This window comes from Ixodes scapularis, unplaced genomic scaffold, assembly GCF_016920785.2.
Source record: "Ixodes scapularis isolate PalLabHiFi unplaced genomic scaffold, ASM1692078v2 PGA_scaffold6__148_contigs__length_123643588, whole genome shotgun sequence".
Lineage (NCBI taxonomy): Eukaryota > Metazoa > Arthropoda > Arachnida > Ixodida > Ixodidae > Ixodes > Ixodes scapularis.
Genome location: NW_024609881.1, coordinates 90790205 through 90797743, shown reverse-complemented (window position 1 = coordinate 90797743; position 7539 = coordinate 90790205). Strand labels below are relative to the sequence as shown.

The following is a 7539-nucleotide window of genomic DNA, read 5'->3' as shown; positions in this document are numbered from 1 at the left end:
TATTAACATTTTCGCCCACCACAAGTCAAAATGTACCCACTCTGAGATCATTTATTTGAACAATCGAGCGCAGTCGTTATGTTCGTTTACGCGCGTTTACGCGAGTTCGCCGGGTTCACCGCCTCTTTCTTGACGTGACGTCACCGCCACGAGAGGTCACATGTCACATGGCCGAATCTCTGAATCACGAAGTTGTCCGTAACCTTGATTTAACGTGCACGACCGTAGTACCTCTGCACCTTGGTGGCTTTGCCAGTTTTGCTTTTCCTGTTCGATCGCGCGTAAAGAACCAAAAAGCGTCACGTAATTTGTTCTCGTTGCATTCATCGTGTCGTCGCGGCAGTCGTGGACGTTTGTGACGAGTTTCAGCGCGCTTCTAATCTCGGCAAAAAGGAACTTGACTTGGAGGCGACCATGGAGCCAAATCCGTCCTGACGAAAGCAAGCTTGCGGTGCGTATGAGTCTTGTTCGAGAACTTCTACACTCTACGCCCATTTCCTGTGCTCATAATATAGAAGCAAGAAAAAGGGGGAAAACGTTGTTGGAACATTGATTGCATACAAAACCGCCCGAAGTTGGCACGATTTTAGATGCTGCTGCGTGCCGACGTACCCGGAAAACTGCACGGCTTGGAAACTCGGTAGGAAGATATAAAAAATGAAAAAACGGTTAGCACGGGTTGCATTGTGTTCACACTGTTGCAGCAAATTTAACAGGGCGCTCATTGTATTGTCGTCGTTTTGTTCTCCTTAATGGGTTCGTTACCCCCAAATTTAAATTGCATTTTTTTTTCTTCGAGGAAGACACGATGTTGGGCGACTATGCGTTGAACTTCTAGTCATGCGGTTGTGGTGAGGCGTAGTTTTTCTTTCTCGTTTTGGTGAAGCGGCGTATTGGATTGCGCAGTTTGATAATTTTTGAGAAAAGTGCTGGATTCCGTAAGAGAGTCTCGAAGTCCACAGTCGTCCACATTAAAATTATTTTAGGACAGCCTAGAGGGGTGTACATGGTGGTTGGCGTCGTTCACAGCATGGCACATGGTGATTTCATGTGCGAGGTACGCAAACATGTACACGTAGCAAAGCCCTATATACTCCGTGCACTGTGAAAGTAGTGTCGGTGCAGTATGTGGTGGTGGTTCGAGAACCAAGCAAACATTCATGATGGAAACGTTGCACCTTTTCATGGGCTAAACTCTGTGGGTTTCCCGTGAACGTGGCTGATGGCATCTGAAAAGCAAATGTGCGTCCCAAGCACGTAAGGTGGAGATAGAAGGCTGTCTAGCAGGGAACGCCCATTGCGAACAAGGGCTGTCATAGTTACGTAACATTGAATATAACGTTGAAAGTGTGGAAAGTAAGGAGGGAGTGTCTGGGCTCGTGAGTGCTTTCACCCGGCCAAGAATTTTGGAAGGGGACAGCAGAAAGCAGACGGCATGTCGACTATTATCCCCTGGTCCTTATTGGAAAGGGAAGCCACGGACAACTACCGAATTCAGTGGTGTCTTTTAATGGCAATTCTCATGAGTCAACGATAGCAAAAAACATATTGGCAGCGAATTTTATCTCCAAAGTTCTATAATGCATGAAATGCAGTATCAAAGGGGAAAATTGTCTGAGTTGGTTTGGAAGAAATTTAACTGTCAATTCGGGGAGTGAAGAAGAACCTAAATTTTTTCAAATTTTCCCTACTAAATTTGGTACGGAAGCCAATGTGGTTCGTAGGTCACATGATGTCTATTTTCTCGCTAAATTTAGTGGAAAAACAAAATAGGTGTGTAGGTCACGCAGTGTCGGGTAATGCAACGTCAGTTTTTCTTGCCAAGCTTAGCGGTAAGTGCACAAATAGATCGACAAAAATTTTGGAATTGGGGGATTCCGTCAGAAAAGCATTTCATGCTTTAGAAAATGATACGAGCCTCTCCGTTTTTATTGTGGCCTCCTCCGTCGATCGTTCGGCGCAACGTTCACACCTCCCCTTCTCGTCGCAGGTCGCTCCCAGACGTTCCCATGGGGAGGCTGCGCGTCCCTCGACAAGGACTGGCGTCACCGAGCGGGCGGACGGGCGCGTGCAGTTGTTCTGAACGTCCGTAGATGTTGGCGCACCTACCCCAGCGCAGGCTGCACATGCTGTTCTTGTGCGTCGGATTGGTGATGATCGTGGCACTGTCCAAGCTGGCAACAGACAGGCTGCACGAGCTGCAGAAGCACTACCGCATGCAGGATTATATGGCGCAGGTGGGTGAAGCCGCTGCCGTTTCGGTACGGTGCCTGGAGCGTGTCGCCGACTGTGGTCGGTGACAGGTTACAAGTTTGGGGGGAAGCTCATCCTACCTCTTTCACTTTAGCAGAGCAAATACTGGAGAGGAGGTCGCCTCCCCTGCTAAAGCGCAAAAAGGTGGAAGGAGCTTCCCCTGCGGGGCACAAGTTTGTCTGCTTCATGCTCAGGGGTTGCGATGATGTCAGAACGCCGAGCTCTTATTGGCTGACTGAAAAAAATAGTGGGCGGACCTCAAGGCATCTATCATTGAGGTCTACCCACTATCCTTCCAATCAAAGCCACTCAGATGTCGGCGTTGTTCTGACGTCACCGCAATCCCTGCACAAGAAGCAGACGACTTGCTTTCTGCATAGACTGGTTACCACGTCCGGCGAATTCAGGATACAGCAGGCTTTGATAATGTTTTGTGTAGACAAAAAAAAACTGAACGCAATGTTTCACAGGCTCGTACGCATTCGTAGTGTCTCTCTCCTGGTCTCCCTACATAATTGAACTGCTCACTGTGTTGTCAGCAGTGTGTCGCAAACACTCAACATCTTTTTTCGCTTTTGCGCTCGTCGTTTGTGACATTGTGCTAGTTCGGCAGAGAGAGGCAAACAACGGCTCTTTTGCGTTGAAATGCCCGTCGCGACAGCCCCTGTGAGTAGTTTGCTCAAAATTCACAAAGTGCTAGCTATGTTGCTGGGAAGGGGAACTAAGGTGACAAAACGCTCAAGAAAGCCACTTCGAGATCGGCGCACCTTCTGCGTTTTATTCCCTAGAAATGGGTATGAATGTATTTGTTCCAAAAAAGAAGTGCTGTTCATCGGCGTTGCAGCTTGTTCAGGTAAAATGAAAACAATACTACCCTGAGTTCTTGAAGGGGCGAAGGCAGCTGCAAATAAAGCTCAGCGAAACATATTCATTAGATGTTTCTAATTTTATAAGTATTCTTTTCAAATACTTTTTTTTTTGCAAATCTCTTTATACATCACTAAAAGAAAACAAACCTAACCACTTCTAAGACTGACAAAGAGCCTGCCAGTCTTGAAATATATCATCCGCCCTTCAAGAAGTAAGGGCAGTGTTTTGATTCTCTTACTTGCGAGCTGGCTTTGTCAACCCAGGTAGTAGGTCACTCCTTCAGGGATAAAGGTAGGCTGTGACTAATCACATTTTCCCCTCGCGTCATCCCACGTAGATGAACCTCGCGAAAGACACAATGCAAGTTCTCGAGGTGAGCGCGGCACGGCTCGAAAACCACACTGCACGGCTGAGGCGGCAAGTTGCAGAAGAGAAGAAACGGCGTCAGCTCAACGCCTCGGCCAAGGCGGAAGACGTGCAGCCTCACGGCACGTCGACGTGACAGCGGTGCCCGACGGTCAAGGACTCTTTCTGATTATTTTAGGAACGATGCTGCAAGATCAGCCCAACGAAGACTTACTCTTTTTGAAGCATTGGTGGACGTACATGGTGTAGGCATCAAACGATGAGAAGGTTGCAGGAAGTGCTCTGAGCAAGTTGTGTTTGTATTGTTGATGTTGAATACGGACATCATCGTGGCATGCGTAGAACCCCATCGTGTGGTCACCGCATGTCGTCGAGGGAAACGCGGTGAGACAAAGTGACGGAACGGCGCGGTGGCGACAGGCTGAAGGGGGGGCATTGCCAGTGATTACATTTTTGGCGTTCGTGGAAAGAAATTTAGTAGCTTGATGTGCGTAGCGGTTGACGACTTGAGTCGATGGGAACACTGGGTGTATCGGAGTTACTTTAATACAGGAGCTTAGAGCAGTTTGGTAGGCTCCCTAATTTTGGTGATGTTTTATTTTTCAAGGATCAGTTGTCCTATCAGACTAAGTAAATGGTCACAGAGCCCTCATCCTATTGTATCATTCTTCAACTAAAGACCTAACTTACTTTGTTTCTAAAGTAATTGGCTCATTTTACAGAGCTTTTGACACATAACATAACTTGGGTATGCATCATCCTTAACTGCTAAACAGTGATCTGCACAGTGTTTTTGCTGATCAGGTCTCTGGTCTCATTTCAGTTCAGTACCACCTACTCCCATCTATCAAACTCGTAATTCAATGAAGTACTTGCAGTCTTGCCATTTCCCTTCCCCGAAAAGTTCTAGGTGGCGCCTAAACGGTGCCCCGGGATGAGCTTGCTTCGATGTAGCTAGGATTTCAAATTTTTCTATTGCGGAAATCAAGGTATGGTGCGTCGAACTTGTTGTGGTCCAGTTACCGGACTTCTAGCCGGACGTGGCACGATTTTCGTGACGCCTTCAGCACAGAAAGGGTTTTCGAGGGCACCAGCATGTTTTGTTAGGCACCGTGCAATGTTGACAAGAAAACGTGTGGTGCGTGTTGGAAAAGTTGTGAGTGGGATGCATCACGCCTAAGCTGCGTCGCCTAACTAGTGAGAGAGCTATTTCTACCCATTTTTCATAGTCATCTAACGTCGGGAAGATGCGAAAGTAACGACAGCCTAGTGGGACACCCGGTTTGGTCCTGGGGTACTTGACTGTGTGGAAAGCAGGTGTGATTACTCCGGCTGAATGTGTCGCTTCACTTTGCGTATCTGACAGTCTGCAAGCAGGTCTTGTGCAGTGAAGGTTTGTGTACCATTCAATGTCCATTTGTACAGACGACATACTGCTCCCATTAACATTGTGCAAGTACTAAGTACTTGTTCCTAGTGGTGATAACAGGTGTCCTGCAGGGTACTAGTACTTAACCAAATAAAGTCCGGTGTTGCTTTTTTTTTTTTTGTGTGTGTTTTGTCATGTGCACGTGTGTGCTTCAAAGCAATCCCGCAGGTTGGGACATGGCCTATTTTGCAGGCTGACAATGTTAAACCATTAACACAGCTTGACGAGACTGCTAAGGTTTGAAGTACTTTTGACGCAAGCAGGAGTGTTTGGTGCTCAACGCACATCTGTAATCAAAGCACTTATATGTGCTGGAGTAACAACTTGAAGTGTCCTTATATCAGTGTGCTTTATCTTCAAGTACTTAAAGTGCTTCAGCCACTCACTGAGCTTGAAGTAATGGTAGATATGTCGCTAGTGCTTTGGTTATCGATGTGCCTACAGCACTGAAAAGTTTGGCTATAAGGCATCGGGCACTTGTGAAGGCAAGTACTTGTCTAAATGCTAGATGGTACTTGGCAAGTACTTGTCTAAAGGCTAGATGGTACTTGGTAGAAGTGCTTTTTGCACCTAGTACCTGTTATGTTGAAATGTGGATACACCTTCCAGTGCATATATAAGAGGCCAAAAGATGCACGGTCATTGTCATACCTAGAAGCTTCTAACAACCCAATTTTGAGGAGTGGTTCCTGAGGTCCATGTAGTCAAGTTTTTGGTGCTGGTTCACACCATCTTTTTGTTTGTTTGTTTATAAGAGTTGTGTGTTTCCCGTTTGAATGTTCATGGGGTTCTAGCACTGGTTGCACGGTTGTGGAAATAAATTTATGGTCATTATTACTAACATTGAGTTGCGTGATTTTTTTTGTTTTTTTATTAATTAGGTACAGAGGTGCGTACAAACTTGGTACGAAAAATGTGAACATTGTTTTACCGACACACTAGAAATAAAGTACCACCCGAGCATATAGAAATACATGAAATAAATTGTGGTCTAAAGCATGCTCTGAACAGCGACTTTCATCTGTGCCTGAAACTCTTATCCCGAGGTGGCGTCACTGACCAAACATCACAAAACTTTTTCACTGCGAACGTCGGTTATTTGCATCCAGCGTGCATTTTCCACCGTTGTAAAAGTTTGTTCATTGATCAAATTTAACTTCGCTGGCCAGTTCTCTTCGGTCTATGCTAGCTTGACGGCAAACTGCTTGGATGGCTCCGACCTGGATGACCACCCTCAAGTGTACATGCACAGTGGTTCTCAGACAGGACTCTCCTCCATCGCCTTTTCATATGAGTCGCTATGGGAGGCCATCAGTAAAATCAGGTTCACCCAAGGTGAGGGACCAGATGGAATATCGCCTGCTTTTTACAAGATTGTCTCACCTCATGCTCTACCGTTGCTGTCGATGGTTTTCCAGGGCCTTCTGGATGAAGGCGTCGTGCCACAGTCTGGGCGGCGGGCCCTTGTTACCTCTGTTCACAAAGGACATGGGAAACCCTTCAACGACCCTCAAAACTATCGTCCTGTGTCTATTACATCAATTGTGTGTCAAACTTTTGAAAGAGTTGTCAACTCGTGCCTCCTGAACTTCCTCGAAAACACTTTACACATATCGCCATCGCAACATGGGTTTCCTCGAAACAGGAGTTGTGAAACTGCTCTTGCTACTCTGTCCCACTGTATCAGCAACAACATGGACAACCGAGTGCCAACAGACCAGGTGCAATTGTGCTCAACGAACGCTTTCGACACCCTCAGCCTAATCATGAGCGGCCCTTCGCTGGTGTGGCTTTGTTGCAGGCCGCAGCCAGCAGGTAGTATACAGGGGCACTTGCTCTGATGAGTGGAAAATTGAGTCAGGCATACTGAACTTGTTATATATGTAAACGACATGCCGCAGAGTGAGAGGCTTCTGGTGGTCCAGTGTGCTGGCAACATTTCCATCCTGTCGCCCGCCTCTGACCCCAGCACCTTTCAGCACCTCCAGGACTACCTTGAGGAAGTGGAGCATTGGGGCCCTTGCCAACCACCTCCATCTGAGCCCCAACAAGAGTGGTGTGATGCATTGCAGTGCCAACAGGAAAACTGATCCACCTGCATACAGGCTTATGGGTGCCAGCCTGGTGCCCTGCGAGACGCGCACCATCCTTGGAGTGGTGTTCACTCCAACGCTGGATTTTTCAGCCCACATCGCTGGTGTTTAAGTTGTTGTTTTGTTCCCGCAGGTGGTGGTGGGCTGGCAGGCGCTCCGCGTAAGGGTTCTCAACTATATGCCCAGTCCCGCACGGGCGGCGGAGAAAAGCTCACCGGAGAAAAGCTCACCACAAAACCGGCAGATGCGGAGAAAAGCTCACCAATTTTTTTAACTTTACGGATTCTGAAGCGGTGTGTGAACCGCTTCAGCTCCAAATATTGTGTAGTGCCTAATAGATAAGTAGGTGTTTGTTGATGTAATCAGTGTCGGCTACGCTGTTTTCTTTTTGTTAATTTTACTAACAAAACTTTAGTTGCGAGAACAGCTTCGTCCTGTCGTGTTTGTTGTCTTCACTCCGTCTTCGTAGTTTGAGTGGTTTTCATCATGTATAATGTTTAACAACTCGCCCTATTCGCTGCGTTACCG

The 7539-nt window shown here is 47.0% G+C and overlaps 1 pseudogene across 1 annotated transcript; it reads left to right on the top strand.

Annotated features, from left to right (window-relative positions):
• The first annotated feature begins 177 nt into the window (after positions 1-177).
• LOC8039038 lies at positions 178-5759 on the top strand (annotated as a pseudogene). Its single transcript, XR_005715850.1, has 3 exons — positions 178-451; positions 1991-2237; positions 3461-5759. The product of XR_005715850.1 is annotated as an uncharacterized LOC8039038 (transcript).
• The last annotated feature ends 1780 nt before the right edge of the window (positions 5760-7539 follow it).